General features: G+C 40.2%; 1 protein-coding gene across 4 annotated transcripts in view; it reads left to right on the forward strand.

Moving 5' to 3' along the window:
* The first annotated feature begins 19,087 nt into the window (after positions 1 to 19,087).
* ALKBH8 (alkB homolog 8, tRNA methyltransferase) overlaps positions 19,088 to 22,276 on the forward strand; it is an 80,738-nt gene continuing 77,549 nt past the window's right edge. For 2 of the 4 annotated variants that reach the window (XM_036862615.1, XM_036862618.1), the window contains exon 1: positions 19,088 to 19,206. The gene's annotated coding sequence lies outside the window, so the exon portion shown is untranslated. Of the gene's footprint in view, positions 19,207 to 20,611; positions 20,633 to 22,276 lie in introns of those variants that run through there. The other 2 variants (XM_036862616.1, XM_036862617.1) reach the window with 2 other exon arrangements.

Below are 22,276 nucleotides of genomic sequence, written 5' to 3' on the forward strand. Positions count from 1 at the left end.
AATTATTATTTATTTATTTATTTATTTATTTATTTGGCTGTGTTAGGTCTTCGTTTCTGTGTGAGGGCTTCCTCTAGTTGCGGCAAGCAGGGGCCACTCTTCATCACGTTGTGTGGGCCTCTCACTATCGCGGCCTCTCTTGTTGTGGAGCACAGGCTCCAGATGCGCAGGCTCAGTAGTTGTGGCTCACAGGGCTAGTTGCTCTGTGGCATGTGGGATCTTCCCAGACCAGGGCTCGAACCCATGTCCCCTGCATTGGCAGACAGATCCTCAACCACTGCACCACCAGGGAAGCCCTGTGCTCTCTTCTTTTCACAGTTGCTGGTTTTGCTATCATATTTGTGTGCAGATGATTTCCTACCTTTACTCTATTTTTGCCTTTACCAGTGAGCTTTTCCATTCATAATTTTCTTTTTTCTAGTTGTGTCCTTTTCTTTTCTGCCTAGAGAAGTTCCTTGAGCTTTTGTCGCAAAACTGGTCTGTTGGTGCTGATTTCTCTTAGCTCTTGCTTGTCTGTGAAGCTTTTGATTTCTCCATCAAATCTGAATGAGAGCCTTGCTGGGTAGAGTATTCTTGGTTGTAGGTTCTTCCCTTTCATCATTTTAAATATATTGTGCCACTCCCTTCTGGCCTGCAGAGTTTCTACTGAGAAATCAGCTGATAGCCTTATGGCAGTTCCCTTGTATGTTATTTGTTGCTTTTCCCTTGTTGCTTTTAATTTTTTTCTTTGTCTTTAATTTTTGTCAGTTTGATTACTATGGGTCTCAGAATGCTCCTCCTTGGGTTTATCCTGCCTGGAACTTCGATGACTGTTTCCTTTCCCATGTTAGGGAAATTTTTAGTTGTTATCTCTTCAAATATTTTCTAAGGTCCTTTCTCTTTCTCTTCTCCTTCTGGGACCCCTATAATGCAAATGTTGGTGCATTTAATGTTGTCTCAAAGGTCTCTTACACTGTCCTCATTTCTTTTCATTCTTTTTCTTTATTCTGTTCTACAGCACTGATTTCCACCATTCTGCCTTTCAGTTCACTTATCCATTCTTCTGCCTCAGTTATTCTGTTATTAATTCCTTCTAGTGTATTCATTTTAATTATTGTATTGTTCATCTCTGTTTGTTCTTTAGTTCTTCTAGGTTTTTTTAGAACATTTTTTTTGTATCTTCTTGATCTGTGCCTCCATTCTTTTCCCAAGATCTTGGATCATCTTTACTAACACTACTCTGAATTCTTTTTCAGGAAGATTGCTTATCTCCACTTCACTTAGCTGTTCTTCTGGGGTTTTATCTTGTTCCTTCATCTGGGATATATTCCTCTGCTGTCTCATTTGTCTAACTTTCTGTGATTGTGTTTTGCATTCTGCAGGCTGCAAAGTCTTCTAGCTTCTGCTCTCTGCCCCCTGGTGGATGAGGCTGTCTAAGAGGCTTATGGAGGCTTCCTCAAGTGAGAGCCTTGTACCTGCTCACTGGTGGGTGGATGTGGGTCTTTTGTCCCTGTGGTGGGCAGGGCCATGTCTAGGGGTATGTTTATTCAGGCAGCTGTTTATTCAGGAAAACTTCAAGCAGCCTGTCTGCTGATGGGTGGGGCTGTGTTCTGGCCCTGTTGGTTGTTTGGTCTGAGGTGTCCCAGCACTGAAGCCTATAGGCTGTTGGATGGGGCCACGTCTTACCCACAAAGGCTCCTTTTATTTTTTTGTTTGTTTTTTGTTCTCATTAAAATAACAGAAAACCTCACCAGAAGAGTTACTGGTAGCTCAATCCTAATGGAACATAATTCATAATTTCATAGTTATAAACTTGAACTATAGACATTTTCTTCTGTGATTGGAGAATTTGCTAAGAAATCTCTAGTATACCTAGTTATATGGAGAGACCATCAAAATTGTGGTTGATTTTTTCATTCTAGTAGTTGAAATTGGTTTTGTTGAATGGAAAGAAATGGGCCAGGAATACTTGGAACAGTAGTTTTGCATTAGAGTCACTTAAGTAAACAATTCCAAATAAACGTGCCAGAACACCTAGGCCTAGTGAATCAGAATCCTTTGGCGATGGGGCCCAGGTATGCATGGTTTTTAAAAACTCCCAGGTGATTCTAGGGAGCTGATTAAGAATAGCTGATTAAGAACGACAAACATAGGAGATTAGCCAAGTTTTGTAAAAGCATCAATTGCAGCTCATTTGTTTATTATATTCTTGAAATAAAATAATAAAACTTGATTGTTGCCCAAGGCTAAACCTCCTAAACAAGCCTATGGTGGATATACTATGATGCAATTATCTCCTTTCTTTGCCTGAGTGAAACTAGGGTTTTACTAGCAAAACAGCAAGAGCATTTAATAGCCACTCCACAGAGAGAAGCAATGTTTGCCATTGTTTACCATTAACATTTATTAGGCTGTGGTAGGCATGGTAAGGCCACAGAGACTGGGCCAATTCATTTACAAAGGAACATGATGTAGCAGGCAGAGATGGGGGCAAAGCCTTAAAGGAAAACAACTTTTTAGAATAATGGCTGACATTTATAGGGCCTTACTTTGTGCCAGGACTTATTCAGAACACTTTATTTGCATTATCTCATTTCATCATCATGACAACCATAAAGGTGAGGTCTATTTTTATCCCCACATTAAAGATGAGGAACCTGAAGCAGAGAGAGGTCAAGGTTACAAAGCTAGTAAGATTCCAGGCAGTATGACTGTAGAGCCTACATTTGAACTACTATGTGATATTGTCTTTCAAAGTCATACTAGTTGACTGCTATTTGGTGAGAAGGAATAAAGAGTGCAAGTTTTGTTTTTTTTAAACTAAATTGTTAGTCAGCAGCACCATACATAGTGGCAATTTGGGATGTATTTTAGAGAAAGAGGAAGAAAGAGTGGATATCACCATATACGAAGATGTTGGGTCTACTTGCCCACGCGTAGTAAAGCCAGTCTACTGAGACTGAATTGTGGTGAAAGAGAGTGCAGCATTTATTGTAATGCACCAGACAAGGAGTCCAGGGCAGCTAATGCTAAAAAAATCTGAACTCCCTGAGGGGTTTAAGGAAAGCATTTTTAAAGGCAAGGTGAGGGAGGGGAGTCACAGGGTATGCAATCAGGTCATGCACAATTCTCTGATTGGTTGACGGTGAGGTAACAGGGCCATGTCACAGGAGTTAACATTATCAATCTTCAGGCTTCAGTAGGTCTGGGGGCTATGTTATGTGCTCCTGGTCATCAAATAGTTAACGTCTTCCATTTGGGGGGGGGGGTTTAGTATCTATAAAACAATTTAGGAAATGTGCATCAGGTACTGTTATCTATGTATTTCAAAAAGGAACTAAAGATTCTGTGACTGTCATGTGGCTAATTTACTGTTTAAATTGTTACCAGTTCTCCTGGCTCAGCTGCTACTTTTGTCATTACATGTCCACATCCTTTTGTTAAAACAGGTATATAGCTAAATATGAGCAGAGAAAGGGGGCACGGGCCAAATGGCAGGAAACCATACATCTTTTTTTTTTTTTAACATCTTTATTGGAGTATAATTGCTTTACAATGGTGTGTTAGTTTCTGCTTTATAACAAAGTGAATCAGCTATACATATACATATATCCCCATATCTCTTCCCTCTTGTGTCTCCTCCCTATCCCACCTCTCTAGGTAGTCACAAAGCACCAAGCTGATCTCCCTGTGCTATGTAGCTGCTTCCCACTAGATATCGATTTTACATTTGGTAGTGTATATATGTCTATGCCACTCTCTCACTTTGTCCCAGCTTTCCCTTCCCCCACTCCGTGTCCTCAAGTCCATTCTCTAGTAGGTCTGTGTCTTTATTCCCGTCCTGCCCCTAGGTTCTTCATAACCTTTTTTTTTTTTTTAGATTCCATATATATGTGTTAGTGTACAGTATTTGTTTTTCTCTTTCTGACTTACTTCACTCTGTATGACAGACTCTAGGTCCATCCACCTCACTACAAATAACTCAATTTTGAGGAAACCATACATCTTGTAAACAACAGGGGTCCTTGGGCAAACAAAGAAAAGCAGGAACCTCCAACTGACGGGAAGCCATATATCTTGAGGTGACAGGAGTCCTGGAGGCAGACAAAGACAGGTGGGAAAAAGCAGGAATTTCCAGCATCCTAATGTAAACTTTTGCTCTTTATAGCCTCATTACAATAAAATTAGCCTTGTAGATAAGAAGTACCCATCATGCACTGATGCCATACCACTTCTGATCAAGGCTAAATAAAGACAAAAATCCCTCCTCCCCTTTGGAGGATGGAGATGGGATGAAAATCAGGAAATATGATCCAAAACCCATCCCTCCCTAATGGATATTCTGCCCATTCATTTTTACACCCCCATATCAACAGCTTGCCAAAGAAACTCAGGGCAGCTACTCACCTGAGTCTGTCCAGTCTCCCCTTGAGAGCATATTATTGGCTAATAAATCCTCACTTTGCTTTCTCGACCTCTGTGTTTCACCTCTGAATTCTTTCTGTGATGAGATAAGAACCAGGCAGAGGACATGGAGGGAGGGTTCTGTCCCAGGAAGACCACATAGGGTCCTGCTTGGTTACAGAGAGACCATGCACACCTCTTTCCTCTTCCACTCCTCTTGCTCTCCTTATTTCCTTTTGCATTTTCCATTTCTTCCTCCTGTATCATTTTTCCTTCTCCATTGCTGAGGCTGTAAGTCTACAGATATCACCCACAGAAATTTCTAAGTGGTCTTGAGAAGCCTCAGGTATAAATAGGCAGAGAGGTGAAAAAGCCAAGCATTATGCCAGGTAAAGAAGTAATAGTGAGAAGTAAGAAGTAAGAATGTCATGGAGGGAAAAAGCCAAAAGAATCAGAGATGTATCTAAGTTGAGTGGAGGGAAAGGTGTCTCAAGTGACTCTCCTAACAGTTAGGACACTAATTAGGCTGGAGGAAAGGGAGGTGGTTACAAATTTGAAATGAATGAACTGAAGGGTGTGAAAGAGGTATGCAGTTAGATGCAAACGACACAGATGTCTTTATTTCACCTCTGCAAAAATGGAAGGTATTCACCAGAGACCAGTGAGGATAAAGCGAAACACAGTTCTTACACTAGGATGGACTACTATCTAATAAGACTCTTTTCCCATGTAAATGTTGATGAAATTACAGAATCACGTTGGCGTGAAAAGGACCTTTGAAATAACTGACTCAGGTAATTAAAAAAAAAATTTAGCCACAAAACCCTTGAAAACAAGCAGGAACCTGTAGAGTCCACCCAGATAAAAAAAAAGCCTTTCCATGTCCCCTGTTTCTTGTTTGTAGGGAAAAGTTTTCAGCCTACTAGAGCTTCCCTGAGTTCCAAAGGGCAGATTCAAACAGTTACTAATTAGGGGAGTGAGGGAATGCAGAAACAAAGGAAAGGCAGTCAAGAAAAAAATAGTGCAGCCATGAGGCAGGGTCCTGGTTCCTCCTCAAGGGATATATATAACAACCTGATACATTTCTCTGAGTTCTTCTATAGGAAATAAGGCCCACACCCAGGTGGAGGATGACAACTTCAGGCTGAGCATAAGCACATGGACCCCAGATTGGCTGGAACCAGGGGCTGATGATTGAGATTCCTGAACACCACCCTGTCACCTCACCACCCACCAATCAGAGGACGGTAACACACCCTGCAGATTTCCCCCAAATTTTGCCTATAAAAACTCTTTCCCTCAAATCATGGAGAGTTCGGGTCTTTAGACCATGAGTCACCCCATTCTCCTTGATTTGTTGGACCTTGCAATAAACCTTTCTATGCTCCAGATTCTGATGTTTTGGTTTGTTTGGCCTCACTGTGTGTCAGGCACACGGCATCCCTATAAATGACCTTCTGCTATAAACTCCAACATGTAAAACCGACAAAAGCAGATCTGCTTTCAATAAAGTGGGCATGGGCCGGTGTCCGTTTCCTCTTGCCACTCCCGTTGTGTATGGTGACTACCTGAGGCATCTTTAAGAAACCCTAAGGCTCAAAGGAACGTAATTAAAAAATTAATAGTGTTACCCAAAAACTGGGTTGGCCTATTGGTAGGTGTCAAACCAAAAGACACAACCAAGCCAAAGATCAGGAGAAGGAAAGATTTATTATTACTTGCAGCAAGTGGGGAGAATACTGGGGATCTTTCCCAAAGCAGTGTCTCCCCGAACAGCAAAATTGGGGAAGTTTTAAGCTAACAGTACATGCGTATTCAGGAAGGGGCTTGGGCAGTAGGCAGAGTCCAGGTTTTAGCTGATTAAAGTCAGAGAAGGTCAACATCATCCTCCCTCAGGTTCCAGTTGATCTGGTGGTTGAATACTTCAGGCTAATCTTTACCACTGAAGCAAAACTGGGAGTTTTTACAAGTGATAGATTGTCTTTTCTATTGTTACTTCTCTTGCCTGATACCAGGCAATGTTTCTGCATTCTTTTGTTCCCTTAAGATCATTAATTACTGAGACCTGTTCAAGGGTAAGCCCTGTGGCCAGGCTTAGATAACAAAATGGCTTAAGTCAAAAATGGCTTCTCTCCTGTCAAGAAAGTCATGCCTGGTTCTCGTTCTTTGGGGACTCTCTGCCCTATCTGCTTTTAATAGTTTGGTCCAACTGTAAAATGGATTTTACAAAGAAAGAACTGAAGTACAGAAGAGTGACAACAGTTACCAGGGTTAAATACTTGTTCTCCTATGCAGGGTGTTCTCTGTTGTACCATGCTGCCTTTAAACCAGCATATAGAATGAATCAGCAAATATATATTAGCGTGACTTATGTGCAGTACTTGATCCTGGGTGCTAGAGTGTAAGATACAAAAGTATAAGCTGTGGGCTTCAAAGAGTTTACAGCTTAATTAAGAAAAATTGAATTAACAATGTAAAATTTGAATAGTTTAAAGAAACCAGGAAGTGGGACCTACCTGACTACTGTAGGGTCACTGAGGGCTTGGTTTGTTCTCACAGTGAGAGCATTTTGAGCACACCTGGAGTCCCTTAACTTCTCACCTGTAGGCCCAAACCTGCCCTAGCTTCTTCCCCCAGCAGGGATTTGAAAGCCTCCATAGGGCTCCTACCTGCTGCTCCGTTTCAGGTTTAGCCTGTGAGCTCTTCCAAAGTGCTTCCTGTCCATTGCTTCTGAGCCCATGTCCTGGGAACAAACTTGTTTTCCGTGAGAAGTGAGACCCTGCTTTGCTTTTGGGAGTTCTTCTAAGGAGAGTGTTTTACCTGTAAACTCTGATGACTAAAGCCTTTTACCTCCTGGTGGACTTCCTGGTAAAGATGCTTGCTGGGAATTTCAAGAATTGCCTGCTGTTGGATCTCTCTTTTTTGTCACTGTTCTGTGATGACTTTGCTACCTTTATGTTGCTTGCATGTCACTTACAAGTGTGTCCTGCTTTCTGAATATACTGTTTTCGGGCAACACTGGTGGATTGATGTCTAGTTTCTATGTGTATTTCTGCACATTCCCCTTGGGTTTAAGCAGACCTTGCTGGTAGAGGCTGAAGAAGTCCTGACTCTTCTTGCTGGTGGCTTCTCCTGTTATTAGCTGTTGCTAGACTAACTGAATGTGTTTTGTCCTTACTTGAGTACATATGTATCTTTTAGGCCTTTATGTCCACTAAGGAGTTGGAGAGTTGTTTTTGACAACCTAACTTGCAAAGAAGAACATGAGTGGACTATCAGCCTCAGCTGTGCCTCCCAGGTCCTGACTTAACCCTTGCAACAATTTGCTCTATGGCATCTAGACAAGCAGTTATTGGAGGAGAATTCTGCTCTGAGTTCTTACATCTCCTTCCTTACTGAGGAGGACCAACTCTTGAAGGCCCAGCATATGGGACAACTCATCACAGTGAAGCCCACCTCACGGACAGTTTGACATGTGAGGAGGAGTTACAGAAATCCTGTCTAGCAATTTGGTGTTGACTTATCTTTTTCTAGTTTTCTAGGACCTAGAATCTAGTCATGAACTCTTTTACTGATCACATGAATAGAAGGCTGAAGATCATTTGCCTCAAGGGATAAGCAACTTGCTATGTGAGTAACAACCCCCCTGATGGCACTTATGGATGGGCCCTGACAAACCTGTGGGGAGAAAAACAGTGGTAGTGTGAGAGAGAAGCAATAAAGCAATTTTTAAATCCTAAGCTAGAAGTCTTTCTCCAATAGAAATTGAAGTGTATCACAGCAGAGAGGCGCTCAAACCCCAAATGTTTACAGCAGACCTATGTCAATTGTGGCAGTCAGAATTTTCCAGCCATATGTTCAATGTATACCAAGGGTGGAGATGGCTAAGCTCCATATTAAAGGCCTTAAGTTCCCTCCTGTCTGGGCTGCTTCATGTTGTCCTCTTTCAGCATCTGTACATAACTTGAAACTCTGGCTTCCCAGCCTGTGCTTGGTTATAGAAACTGCCTAGTTAGGAGTGATGGGGGTTGCATTTTTCACACCTTCTTCTAATAGGACTGGATCTTTGTCAACCTTGGCTACGTCTTTAGTGATAGATTGTTGGCTGAAGCCTCAATCTCCAGTTCCATATAGGACCTCACCTACAGGTACTTCCTTCTAGCACTCATGATATTCTCTAAGTACATCTTATTTGGCTTGGCATAGCCAGACTCTAATTTGACACACCTGAGCATTGAGCCTTCCTTTAAATGCTATCTCTTCCATGGTCCATGTCCTTTTAGTGTGGGGACCAGCATTCCATAGCTAATGGATGACATTCCCAGTTACCTCTCAGTTTTTTAGGAGCAAGGGGGTGTTCTCACCATGTTTTTCATGGCCTGAGGGCTTGGATCATGGTGATCAAAGTCTGAAACTCAAGTCTTCAGGAATTTCTACATATCAGACTTCATTGTGAGGCTCTCTTGCCCCCTTTATATAAGAAATAAACCCAGGGTACTCCTCTGGCTATTGAGTATTCTGTTTTTGCCTGCCTGGCATCCTGTACCTTGGGACCATCTCTGGCAAGCACTTGTTCCAAACCTGACTAGCCAGGAGAGTACGAGATTGGATCCTGATGTGAAAGAAGAGAGACTTGAGAGGACTGTTTTTGACCTAGTAGATGCTGGCTTGAGGCTGTGCTGTGTATCTGATGCTGAGTACTATGTCCTATAACTTAAAAGAAGAATAGGTGAATAATTCTTGCTTAATCTGGTCTCTGGACCAGACAGACAACCCAATATATGTGATCTTAACCCTGCTTTAACAGAAAAGTAAGCCTAGGGGAAGTAGCACCCTGAACCACATTTATCCCTTAGGAAATGCAAATGATCACTCAAATCTAAAGGTTTTTGTTTAGAACACCAAGCAAAGGTTCTCAGCTCTTCTTCGGTTAGTAGTTTGACCCATTTCTCCACTTTCAGTGTCCCCAGATACTTATAGCTTCAACTTTCATCTCTGCTATAGACTTGTCTAGAACTAAAGACAGTTCTAGATCATCTTGAGACCAAGCCATTCTTTATAAAATGGCACAACCAAGAATGCATGGCATTGTACTAGAAGTGAACTCTTTACTGTAATATCTCTCCTTTTGGTGATTAGGTCTCATAATCCCTCGCTACCAATTTCTTTAAGATACTGGGAAAATCATTCATTAGCCTTCTGTTGTCTGACTAATTTTGACCCCCTGGTTTCTATCCTCCATCACTGTATTTATTCAATACTTCAACAGCTAATGAAAAGGAAGGAGGCACTTGTGATCTACACCATTCAATTTTAGGTGCTCTTATAGACATCTACAGTACAGCCCAAGAAACTGAACTACCCTTAAAGAAACAATCATTGTCCATTGCCAAAATACCTCCTAGCCTTGACCCCAGTCCTCCCGGGGAGTCTGCCCATATGCTCCCCACCACTACTTTAATAATTGGCGAAACCACGGGCCCAGTTTAGATTTTTGGCACTGACCACTCTGTCATCATCTTTGCTTCCCAGTCAGACTTGCTTTTTGCTCTGTTCTGTGACTTGTGGCTTAAATTCTTGTTCATCTTTCTGTTTCTTATTACAGTCCTTTGGTGTCTGTTACTTCTAGTTGATTTTTCTTGGTATAAACTGGGCTGGATTTTGAGAGACCTTTTGTTACCATGGTTCGGTAACAGCTGCTCACTACTCCTAATTTGATTTTAGTGCTTAGATTCCTATTCATTCTCTGAATGGGAGAAGCCTGGGATCACTTCAGTGATGTGGCACCTCCTAAAGGCCTCCATACCAGCCAGAAGACTTTGGTGATTTAGGAGCTCTTGAGGCAGGATCCTAATTTCCAAGTACTATTGATATTTGCCCAGGACTTTGCCTTTTTTGTTTCTATAAGTTCCTGCTTCCACTGTTGCCATCTCCTGATCAAAAGTGCCTGCAATATTAAAGAAATATGAGCTTACCATATTTCTTTAGGTCCTAGATCCCCATTTCTTTAACAATTTGTCCCTAACTCCTTTTGTTTCCTGAACTCTCAGCCAAGGCTTGTCTAACCACCTCACCCACCCCAATCTCCTTGAGTTAGATTAGAACCAATTAACATGAAGCCACAATAAGATTTATATTCATTGGACTGGAAGAGCATTAAAACTATGCAGGAATTTGTAATAGAGGGGATGACATAAGAAATCTGTCAGAGACTCATAAACCCCAAGCAAATATTTTCACAGGCATGGAAAATATTTTAACTTGAGATCATGGTCTACCTATGTCATTGCCTCAGTAATTCAACTTCATTAAGTTTCTTGTTTCAAATGATTTTTCAAAGTTATTTCTATTAATGGCATGGTTAAATTTTATGAAGAGTTCCATAATCAATGCTAATTATTAATTTCTCATTCTGAGAATGTCAACAGGCTTCCTAGAGATGTTGAAAAGTAAATTCTAGGTCTAGTTAACATCCTATTAACCTACATGGTTTGAGAAAATGTTGATATTCAACCATTTCTGGCACAAACTGAAACAGAAGAAAACAAGACAATTAATGCTGCTTGTCTTTTTGAAAATTAATAATATAACATCTAAACTTTCTGTTAAGATTCTGGACACACTATCTTTATTGAAGGTTAAAGTTATACTGTGTAAATTATTTTTACATGTGTTTGCTTAAAAGATGCAACCATTTAAATAAAACCTCTTTCATGTTTATCATGTCTATATTTGTCTCATAACTCTTGGATAGACTTCAAAATAACAAGGACATTTTCTCTGCAATGGTGTCCCTGAGTATAATGGTTGCAATTGGAAAAGAGGCGGGCGTTTGGGTTGGAATCCTGCTTCTATTACTAATTATGTAACCTAGGGAAAGTTGCTTAACCTTGCTGAGCCTCAGATTCCACATTTGTAAAACTGAGGACATAAAACTTATTCCTAGGGTTGTTCTTGCTAGGATTAAATAATAAAGTATGTTAAGTGTAGTAAGTACTTAATACCTCACTAAAATGTAGCTGTAGATAGATATGTTTTATAAAACTGTGCCCTTTTATTCATGTAGGAACACAGACATGAATGTAAATCACTCTTAAAAACTATTTCCTACTTAAACAGCTTATACAGTTTGTCTTTTAAGTCTCAGTTGCTATATCTGTAAAATGGGATATGGAGATATCAATAATTAGAATAGTTTTGAGATAATTTTATGGGTTCTTTAATAATCTGAGCACTGTATCATCTGGCTTCTTGGTCCCTTGTACCTTATAAAGTTACAACATTTCACCTGAAATAAAAATTCAAAATATATTAGAAACTTGACAGTTTGTTACTCTGGAGCAGATTTTTAAAGAGCTCTATGTTGATAATTTTCTTCAGTGGTTGCTAGCAAGATTGCTTGTTAAGCATGCAGATTGTTGGGCCCTGGCCCCAGAGATTTTGAAACACACACTATAATCCATTGGGGTTCAGAGAAACTATTAAAACTTATATTGGCTTTTAGCTGACTCATTATATCTAATGGGGTCTGGAACTCTGCGTTTTAAACAAGTACTCCAGTGATTCTGATACAGCTAGTCTGAGAACCATCCTTTGAGAAATATGCCCGAGGGCAGTGACCTCTAATGTGCAGTGTACATAACTTAGGTTATCTGGAAGAATATGTTAGAAATTCTATTTATGGTTTTGTCAAAATCAAATTAATCTCCACTCACATTTAGTATGCTGGAGGTTTCATTAGGTCTGCATGTCTGATTGTCACATGTCACAGATTCTGAGAGGTGCTCTAAAAAAACACTGTAGAGTGGGAGTTCGCAGGCAGGGGAGCTGCTTCTGGCACCCTCCCTCCTTAGCTTTAAGCAAGACATGATTTTTGTACCTGGTAAATGCTTATATAACCCAAAAACTATTTTTGCAAAATGGACAAGTGGGTTAGAAAACTCTAAATTCCCTACAGTGAAGTTGAAGATAATAATTGAAGCACAGATAACCAATAGAAAATGGCAAAATGGATGCTCTTAGTATGAGGTCTTAGCCATAATGTAAGTAAAAGCTAAGACCATCTAAATCAGCTCTAACAAATCCCCCCAAATTAGAAATGATCATGAAGATTATATGAAATGTGGATTTACATCCAGTATAGTTAATGATGAAATTGCCATCTCTGGGCAAGTATCTTTGTATTTTGGGGTCTTTGAGAGATTAATGATAGTATGAAGCCATTAAATTAGTTAGACATTTTAAAATGAATTGTTTATAATTTTTTAACATCTTTATTGGAGTATAATTGCTTTACAATGTTGTGTTAGTTTATGCTGTATAACAAAGTGAATCAGCTATACATATACATATATCCCCATATCTCCTCCCTCTTGCGCCTCCCTCCCGCCCTCCCTATCCCACCCCTCTAGGTCATCCCAAAGTATCAAGTTGATCTCCCTGTGCTACGCAGCAGCTTCCCACTAGCTATCTATTTTACATTTGGTAGTGTATATAGGTCAGTGCCACTCTCTGACTTTGTCCCAGCTTACCCCACCCACACCGTGTCCATTCTCTACGTCTGTGTCTTTATTCATGTCCTGCCCCTAGGTTCATAAGAACCTTTTTTTTTTTTTTTTAGATTCCATATACATGTGTTAGGATATGGTATTTGTTTTTCTCTTTCTGACTTACTTCACTCTGTATGACAGACTCTAGGTCCATCCACCTCAATACAAGTAACTCAATTTCATATCTTCTTATGGTTGAGTAATATTCCATTGTATATATGTGCCACATCTTCTTTATCCATTCACCTGTTGATGGACATTTAGGTTGCTTCCATGTCCTGGCTATTGTAAATAGTGCTGCAATGAACATTGTGGTACATGTCTCTTTTTGAATTATGGTTTTCTCAGGGTATATGCCCAGTAGTGGGATTGCTGGGTCATATGGTAGTTCTATTTTTAGTTTTTTAAGGAACCTCCATACTGTTCTCCATAGTGGCTGTATCAATTTACATTCCCACCAACAGTGCAAGAGTGTTCCCTTTTCTCCACACCCTCTCCAGCATTTATGGTTTGTAGATTTTTTGATGATGGCCATTCTGACCAGTGTGAGGTGACACCTCATTTTTGAGAGAAATCTTTTTTTGTAGAGTTAAGAGAAACATTTAAAAAAATTGTTTTATCGTAACTTTTAAAAATCCATAAATCCCACTCCTCTGGCCACCCTAAAGATCTGTTATCTCTTTACTCTCTTCTACTTGAAAAATATGTTGCAGAACAATATTCTGTGACGTAAGCAGGTCTTCAGGCTCTAGAATAAACCATTTTCTGGGGGAGGGGTGGTGGTGGGAATTGGCCAATACTTTGCAGCTAACAAGTTTTGCAATGGACCAAAAAACAATCCTCCAAGCAGAGTTTTGTGTTTTGTATTACAAATTAAAGTCTGGCTCCTTTTCTTTTTCTTTTTGGTTGCTTTTGCCTCTCATTACTGCATGGGAATATTTTCACCATATGACTTATAAAACTGGAAACTTTTCATTGAATTTTTATCACTATAGCATGAATAATTCATTCAGTCCTCAAATGTCACAATGAACATCAAGTGGTTTTACATAATGCATTCCTGATGGAGTTTCAAGAAGCCAGCAATCCAGGGATGCAGCAGAGAAGACAAAGTTTGGAAAGGAATTTCATATAAATTTATCATTTAACCAGGAAGGATAAAATAAGTAGAGAGAAAAGACTGAGAAATAAAAGTGTGGGTTTTTTTAAAACCAAAAATAGGAAAAAAAGCAAAACTAACACACTTGTCACTGGGGACAGAGGGGGAAAAAAACAGAAGGTAGCCAAAAACAGATGGTCTGGTGCGGGGGGCAGGAGGGGAAATTAGGAACCTCATAAGTATAGGAATTGAATTTGAAACTGTAGTAAAATGGTATTACATTTCGGAACCATAATAAATATTTACAGTTTTCAAGGACTCTGGGAACATTTTCAATGTTATCTGAGTGAGGAATCGTGAATGAAATATAATAGCTATTAGAATTCTACCTTTGAATGTTTATTAGTTGATGAGAGTACTCCTCCTTCTAGCATCCCTTTCTTTTAGGTTTTGAGATTGACCATATTATGGTAATCCAGCCAAATGAAATTTTCAAGCCCTTTATGGAACAGACTGTTCATTGTCTATTCAACAGCTGTTCTCTCATTTTTTCTTGCTAATAGAACCCTAATTTTATTTTTCTCCTGATAGAGTGTAGCCTATCAAGATCTCTTCGTCTCAGGGAGGATGGGCCTCATACCAGCCCCATGGAATTAATCATCACTAGCTTACACTAGTCATGGTAATTCCACTCCCTTTAGCTAATGATTGGCCTAGGGTAAGCATGTGTAAGAGTTTTCTATTGCTGCTGTACCAAATTATCACAAATTTATTATTTCACAGTTCTGTAGGCCAGAAGTTTGGGTTGGCTCACTTGGTTTCCCTGCTCTGAGTTTTTTAAGGACAGAATCAAGGGATTGACTGGCTGGGTTCTTATCAAAATGCTCTGGGAAGGATCTGCTTCCATGTTCATTCAGGTTGTTGGTAGAATCCCGTTCCTTGAGGTTGTAGGACTGAGGTCCCCATTTCCTTGTTGGCTATCAGCTGGGGACTGCCTGTAGCTCATAGGAGCGTCTCTTCAGTCTTTGCACATGGACCATTACATCTCAGAGACAGCAAGGGTGTGTTGAACCCTTCACACTTGGAAACTTTCTGACTTTTGCTTGGTCTCTCTTGTTCCAGCCCTGGTAAATGTTTTGCTCTTAAGGAATCATGTGGTTATATTGGGCCCCTAGATAATCTATTTAAAGTTTTGCAAACAATTATATCTGCATATTCACAGATTCCCAGGATTAAGGTGTGGATATCTTTGGGGGTCCATTATTCTGCCTACCATTATATGTTACACATAAATAGTCAAAGAAAAAAGGGGGCTTCCATTGGAGGCTTCATTTCCTAGGTGAAAAGATAGAGACTCTGTTCTTTTTATCCAGCTAGAGACGCTAGTGGGGGGACAAGGTGTCTGGAGTGGCAGCAGCTACCTTGTAACCAGGAGACGTCAAGAATGAAGATAAAAGTCAACATACCAAGGATGGTGGAGCAGGAGACTAGAAAGCACCTAGGTCCTCTTGATGATAGTTTTGAATAGCAGAACCAATGCCAGTGATTGCTTTTGTCTGGATGGCTTGTCATTTGAGGAAAAGTAATGATTTGTTTACAAGCACTCAGTTCAGTTTTCTGTCACTGGCAACCAAAAGCAATTCTAAATGTTATGTTGCTCCTAGCCCTGATTTCTGGAACTCTACTGTGGGACACATCTCTACTTTTCCACACTTTAAAATGTAGTGTTGGCCAATCTGATTAAATTAATTTATATTGTAATTCATAATAAATGTCATCAGTGGTGGTGTCAAACTTAGCTTCACCTTGAGACTGTATTCAGGATTACAGAGTCCAGGAAGAGGGTCCAGGGGTCAGCAAACTATAGCCCATGAGCCAAATCCTGCTGGCATAAGCCATGGAGCTAAGAAAGGTTTTCATATTCTTCTTGCCCTGCACCACACATCATGTGGGATCTTCCCTGACCAGGGATCGAACCCGTGCCCCCTGCATTTGGACAGTGGAGTGTTAACCACTGGACCACCAGGGAAGTCCAAAAGGCTTTCATATTCAAAAAACTTGTAACTCCACACCGCCCCCCCACAACAACAACAACAACAGAAAAGAATATGTGACCACAAAGCTGACAGTTTATTATCTGGGCCTTTATGCAAAAATCATGCCAACCTGTGCACTACTCCCGCAGAGGACTCACCTATCATGAAGTTGAGACTGGGGTTTTACTAAGGGAAGAGTTATTAGGTAAGCATTTAATACCTTTGAAAAATTGTTATAAATCACTGTGTAAAGCTTTTGGCACAGGTAAAGATGAATTCTATCTTCAAATTAGGTTTCTTTTCAGTTCAACATTTATTGAATTTCTATTATTACAAGAGTATGGAAGACACTGGAGTTACATAATGAATAAAACAGGGTCTTAATGTAGCTGGAAATCACTTCAGGGAGTCATCTTCTCTGGCAGAAATTATTCACACAATATTCCGAACAAAAGATAAGGGCCTGTATAAAAAGGATTGCATGCAAAATTTTATGTGGATTGGGAATTCCCTGGCAGTCCAGTGGTTAGGACTTGGCTCTTTCACTGAGGGGGCCTGGATTTGATCCCTGGTTGGGGAACTAAGATCCTGCATGCCGCACAGTGTGGTCAAATGAAAAAAAATTTTTTTATATGTATCTACTTTTTTCTAAGGATATGGAAATAAGGATGGACAGTAAGTGGTTGGAAATTTGGGCCTGTAACTCAGGATCAGAAGAGTAGAAAAGGAATGAACAACCATTTAATATCTACTTTATATATGTTAGTTAAATTGTTATATCAATCCCCAAAGGTAAATGCTGTTTTGCAATTTCTGCTTCAAGTCATACTCCAATGACCATATTGCTTTCACTAAATCAAACTGCCTCCTAAAGAGAAGCAGGGACTGAAGATAAAGATTAGGAGAAGAGTCACAAATCTCTTTAAAATTCTGGAGAGGCAGATAGGGAGACTAGAATAAAAGAGTCAAACACAAAACCTGAAGGATTGCCTGCATTTAGTCATGGAAAAGGGAGAGAAGTTAGTGAAAAACTCTGAAAACAAGTGATCAGAACGTGTAAAGAAAACTAGGAGAGAATTGTTTCACAGAGGCCAGGAAATTTAAAAGGTTTAAAAGCTCCAGTACCTTCAAGCAGGGTGGATGTAGAAATGAAATAAACTGAATTTGGTCAACAGGACATAAGGTGATATTTTGTTTTGCTGTCCAGTTTTTTTTCCCTTTTTAAAATTAATTTTTATTGGAGTATAGTTGCTTTACAATGTTGTGTTAGTTTCTACTGTACAGCAAAGTGAATCAGCTATACATATACATATATCCCCTCTTTTTCGGATTTCCTTCCCATTTAGTTCACCACAGAGCATTGAGTAGAGTTCCCTGTGCTATACAGTAGGTTCTCATTAGTTATCTATTTTATACATAGTATCAATAGTGTGTATATGTCAATCCCAGTCTCCCAATTCATCCCACCCCCTACCCCTCTTTCCCCCCGGTATCCCTACGTTTGATTTCTACATCTGCGTCTCTTTCTGCTTTGCAAATAAGTTCATGTATACCATGTTTCTAGATTCCACATATATGCATTAATATACGATATTTGTTTTTCTCTTTCTGACTTACTTCACTCTGTGTGACAGTCTCTAGGTCCATCCATGTCTCTACATTGTTGTCCAATTTGGTAGCCACTAGCTACACGCAGCTATTTACATTTAAATTAATTAAAAAGTCAAAATTCAGCTCCTTAGTTGTACTAGCCACATATGAAATGCTCAAAAGCTACATGTGGTTAGTGGCTAGCATATTGGACAACTCAAAAAAACATTTCCATCGTCACAGAAAGTTCTACTGGAATGTATTTTTTTAAAGCATCCAGTAGTGCAGAAGCAAGAATGCAATGGGGAGATTTAACATGTTTTCCCTTATGCCCTCTATAGTAGTTTGCAACATCTGGTTGATTTGATTTCTCTAGCTTGAGTTTCTGTCTTCACTTTTGCTATTCATTTTCAGCCTCACGCTCGTTTTACTGGACTATTGCAATGGCTTCCTATCTGCTTCCCCAACTTGTTCCTTCCTCCTTCTAATCTTTTCTCCATACAAATCATTCATCCACTCAACAACACTCTTGTCAATGCCACTTTTCCTGAGCAGCCAACCTTAACTTTTACTGATAGTCCACTGTGGTAGGGTGAAAATGGGGGCACTGTCTCAGCACCATAAGGAAGTGATTTCCTTCCCACTCCCAAGTTTCCTTCCCTGCACTTACACAGCTCATAATCCAATGCAGGCAGCATGATTATAATACATTTATATCACACAAATAACGTTACAGCAGGAACAATAGCTAATCATCACCCTCTCCTGTGTCTTTTACTTCTGATCTGTTACCAAATCTTTTCCCTTTTCACTTCACCAGTGCAATAGCCTGTTACCTAGTCTTCTTTTAGTCTCTCCTCCTACCTTCCTCCAGAAGCTCCGGTCAAATTACCCGATTTCTTTCTGGGATCCCCTTAGGCCTACAGAACAGAATGGCGTAAATTCTTCTAAAATGTAGCACAGCCCATCTTTCCTCTCCTACCTCCCTCAACATTCTTCCACACATCTTTCTATCACCCGGTAGTATTCACCATTCCCCTGGCACATTCACGCATATTCACCTCCCACTCTCTTGTCTATGCAGTGTCATCTTTCAGACCCCAGGCTTCTCCCATTCCCTTAAGACTCAGGAGGTAAGATGCACAGAGCCCAAGGCGGAGGGGGGCATTACTCAGGGACCGAGGGACAGAAACCTGTTTGATCGTGTCCATTTCGGGAGCTACCCCAAATAAGCTGCACTAACAACCCTTGCTATGCCCCCCCAAAAGTCAACCTAATTTTCACTGTAACGGAGAGTCAGCCCTTCACTGGTCAAAGACTCTTGGCAGAGAAAGAGGCACTAAAGGCTCTGGGAGGCGAAAGGGATTGTGGGAACGCCTGTCATCTCCCCGCAGACTCATGGGAAATGTAGTGCAGTTTTCTCCAACATGGCTGCGCCCAGGAGAGTTGACGTGCTTGTACCCTCTGCGGCTTCTTGGGATAGAGTGGGAGAAGCTGCCGAAGGAGAGAGCACCCGCGTGGTGAGAACCCAGCCTGAGTCAAGGCGGAGGTTTGTGGCACTTCTTATTGGCGGCATGATGGATGCAAATCGCCGCTTTCTCTTGTTGGCCTCTTCCGGTCTCCTCTATCTGCCTCAAGAGCTTCGGACCTCACCAGGGAGAGGAGGGATGGTCCGTGGGCATTAGGGTGTCTGTGCGTGGGGTGGTCCTGTCAGAGTTTGAGGTGCACGTGCTTGTATTTGTTGCGGGTGCTCACATGGTGTCTGTGTCAATCTTCAGTTTCTTTTGGGGTTGGAGACAGGCGGTTGCAACCTGAGGAGTGTAGGTCAGTGGTGTTAGCTTCAGGGTTTTTTTGACCCTGCCAATGCAGTGAAGAAAGGATGTTGCTGGTGGTCTGGTAGCTTACAAAGCTGAATCTTCCTATGCTCTTTTTTGAGTAAAACCGGAGACCCCTGGGCTTCTGGTACTGTGAGCCTATAGTTTTGGCTGATTTCATTTAACAGATATTTACTGAGTACTTGCTGAACTCTAGGCACTCAAGTTCTGTGCCTTCAATTAAGTCACAGCCTTCGGGGTGAGCCCAGCACACAAACAGGTAATTATAATATAATGTGAAAATTGCAGGGATAGAGATACACATTAGATATTAATGAAAACATTGAAGAGGGTCACCAAGCTCAGAATCCTGGCGAAGAGGTTTAGGAGGTAAGATGGCAAGTTTAATAAGTTTAGGCTTACTCAGTAAGCGTTTATTGAGTAACTCCTAGGTGCTAGGTCCTGCTGTAGGTGCTGAGTGCTACAGGGTGAATAATACAGACAAAAAAACTCTACTTTCTTTTTTTCTTATTTCTTATTTATTTATTTATTTATTTATTTATTTATTTATTTTATTTATTTTTGGCTGCTCGGGTGAGGCACGTGGGATCTTCGTTGAGGCATGCGGGATCTTTCTTTGTCGCGTGAGCTTCTCTCTAGTTGTGGCATGCCGGCTCCAGGGTGCATTGGTTCTGTAGTTTTCCGCACAAGGGCTCTAGTTGAAGCACATGAGCTCAGTAGTTGTGACGCGAAGGCTTAGTTGCCCTGCGGCATGTGGGATCTTAGTTGCCTCGCCAGGGATTGAACCCTCGTCCCCTGCATTGTAAGGTGGATTATTTACCACTGGACCACCAGGGAAGTCCCAGAATCTCTACTTTCATAGAGCTTACTTTCTAGTAAGTTAAAGGAGGAAGACAGAATAAACACAATTACTGAGGGCATTAGAAAATATAGAGTAGGTATTCTTCAAAGAATTAAAATGAGGTGATATGACAAGTGTTGGGTCAATTTTTTCTAATCATTAAAAAAAAAATTTTTTTAAATAGGTAATGCAATTTGAATAGCTGCTAAATTCAAAACTTACAAAAGAGGAGCTTCTCATTCCTGTACCTACTCTACCTGTTTTCCCTTCCTGGTGGCAACCCATATCACTGATATCTTGTATGTCCTAGAAACTTGTATGTATAATTTGTATACCTGTACTGTACTTTATAACCAGGGCTCATTTGATAGGAATTGAAATTGTTTCCAATCTTTGCTATTAATTAAATTTAATTTACATAGAAGCACAGGAACATTTGTCTATACTGCTTGGTTCATTTAGGCTGTCTTATTTAAGGAGAGCATAGACACACATATTACTATTACCATTTAGGCAATATCCAGTAGGATGTGTTGGGGTTAAACTTACTAACAGGAGATGTGATTTCTAAACCCTTATTATCCTATGGAGAGTGTGCTTAGGCTGGACTCAGCATGGCTGGTATTATAATAAATAGTGACCTGGCTCCTGTAACATCCCATAACATGGCAAGGAGCATGCAAGCCTTTGTGCAATAGTGGAAATCCCTTGGCCAGGGAGGTGGCCTTGTTAGAAAGGGGCACCTCCACATCTCAACACTGATATCAACCTATTCCTTGGTGAGGTGACTCGACTGGTCTTTCTTCACATGTAGTAATATTGCCTCACTGAGGGAAGGAGAAGGGAAAGGGGATGACAGAAATGTGATTATGAGCCTCCATCTACTGCTGCTGGACTCTTAAGTGTCAGACTTAAAAAAATGTTTTCAGCATCATCTTTTTTCTCATTTCTTCCACTTTGCAGTCTTTGCTCATGTAACATATTTAGAAAAAAATTCTTAGTAGATTCATCCCTGTTCTTCATTGCTAACTGAAAAAATGATGATCTTGGAATGGAGTGGCAATAAGATAATTCCTTTGAGGGCCCTCAGCTTTTCTTGGTCTTCTTTTTTTTTTTACTTTGCAGTGAAAATTTATTTGTATATTCTTTGCCTCTGAGTCCTTGTTGGAGTTTTTTTTTTTTTAATTCACACAGAAAGTCACAAAAATTATACTCATCCTCATCAGTTCACTCAGTCCCATGTAATCAATTTTTTTTTATCTTGATCTTTTGTTAGCACTTTTATGAGTTCATCAGTTTTTCATTAGAGTTCTGAAAATGCTTATTCATTCAGTTCAGCAGTACAGTCAGTTACCAGAAACCTGTACTTGTCAGAGTCTTTTCCATGAATTTCTTAAAGATGAAACCCTTTTATAGGAACATATTTGCAAAAGCATCAGAGTACACACAGAACTGTCTGTAAATGACAAAAGACTTAAAAATGACCACAGTTAAAAATTTGATGAAAGTTCATAACAAGGCAGTTGACAAGAAAATTAGTTATTTCTGAGATATACATTTTAAGGTAATAACTAGGATTATGACTTATAACATTATACCAGAACATATAAGATTTTTAGAAATTTCATGTAATGTCTGAAACATTTATATTAACATATTTCCATACAAATAACCCAATGAAAGTTTAGTATTCGTTGTTTTGTTTGTTTGTTTTTTTATACTGCAGGTTCTTATTAGGCATCAATTTTATACACATCAGTGTATACGTGTCAATCCCAATCGCCCAATTCAGCACACCACCATCCCCACCCCACCACAGTTTTCCCCCCTTGGTGTCCATATGTCCATTCTCTACATCTGTGTCTCAACCTCTGCCCTGCAAACCGGCTCATCTGTACCATTTTTCTAGGTTCCACATACATGCGTTAATATACGATATTTGT

This window comes from Balaenoptera musculus, chromosome 8 (assembly GCF_009873245.2).
Source record: "Balaenoptera musculus isolate JJ_BM4_2016_0621 chromosome 8, mBalMus1.pri.v3, whole genome shotgun sequence".
Classification (NCBI taxonomy): Eukaryota; Metazoa; Chordata; class Mammalia; order Artiodactyla; family Balaenopteridae; genus Balaenoptera; species Balaenoptera musculus.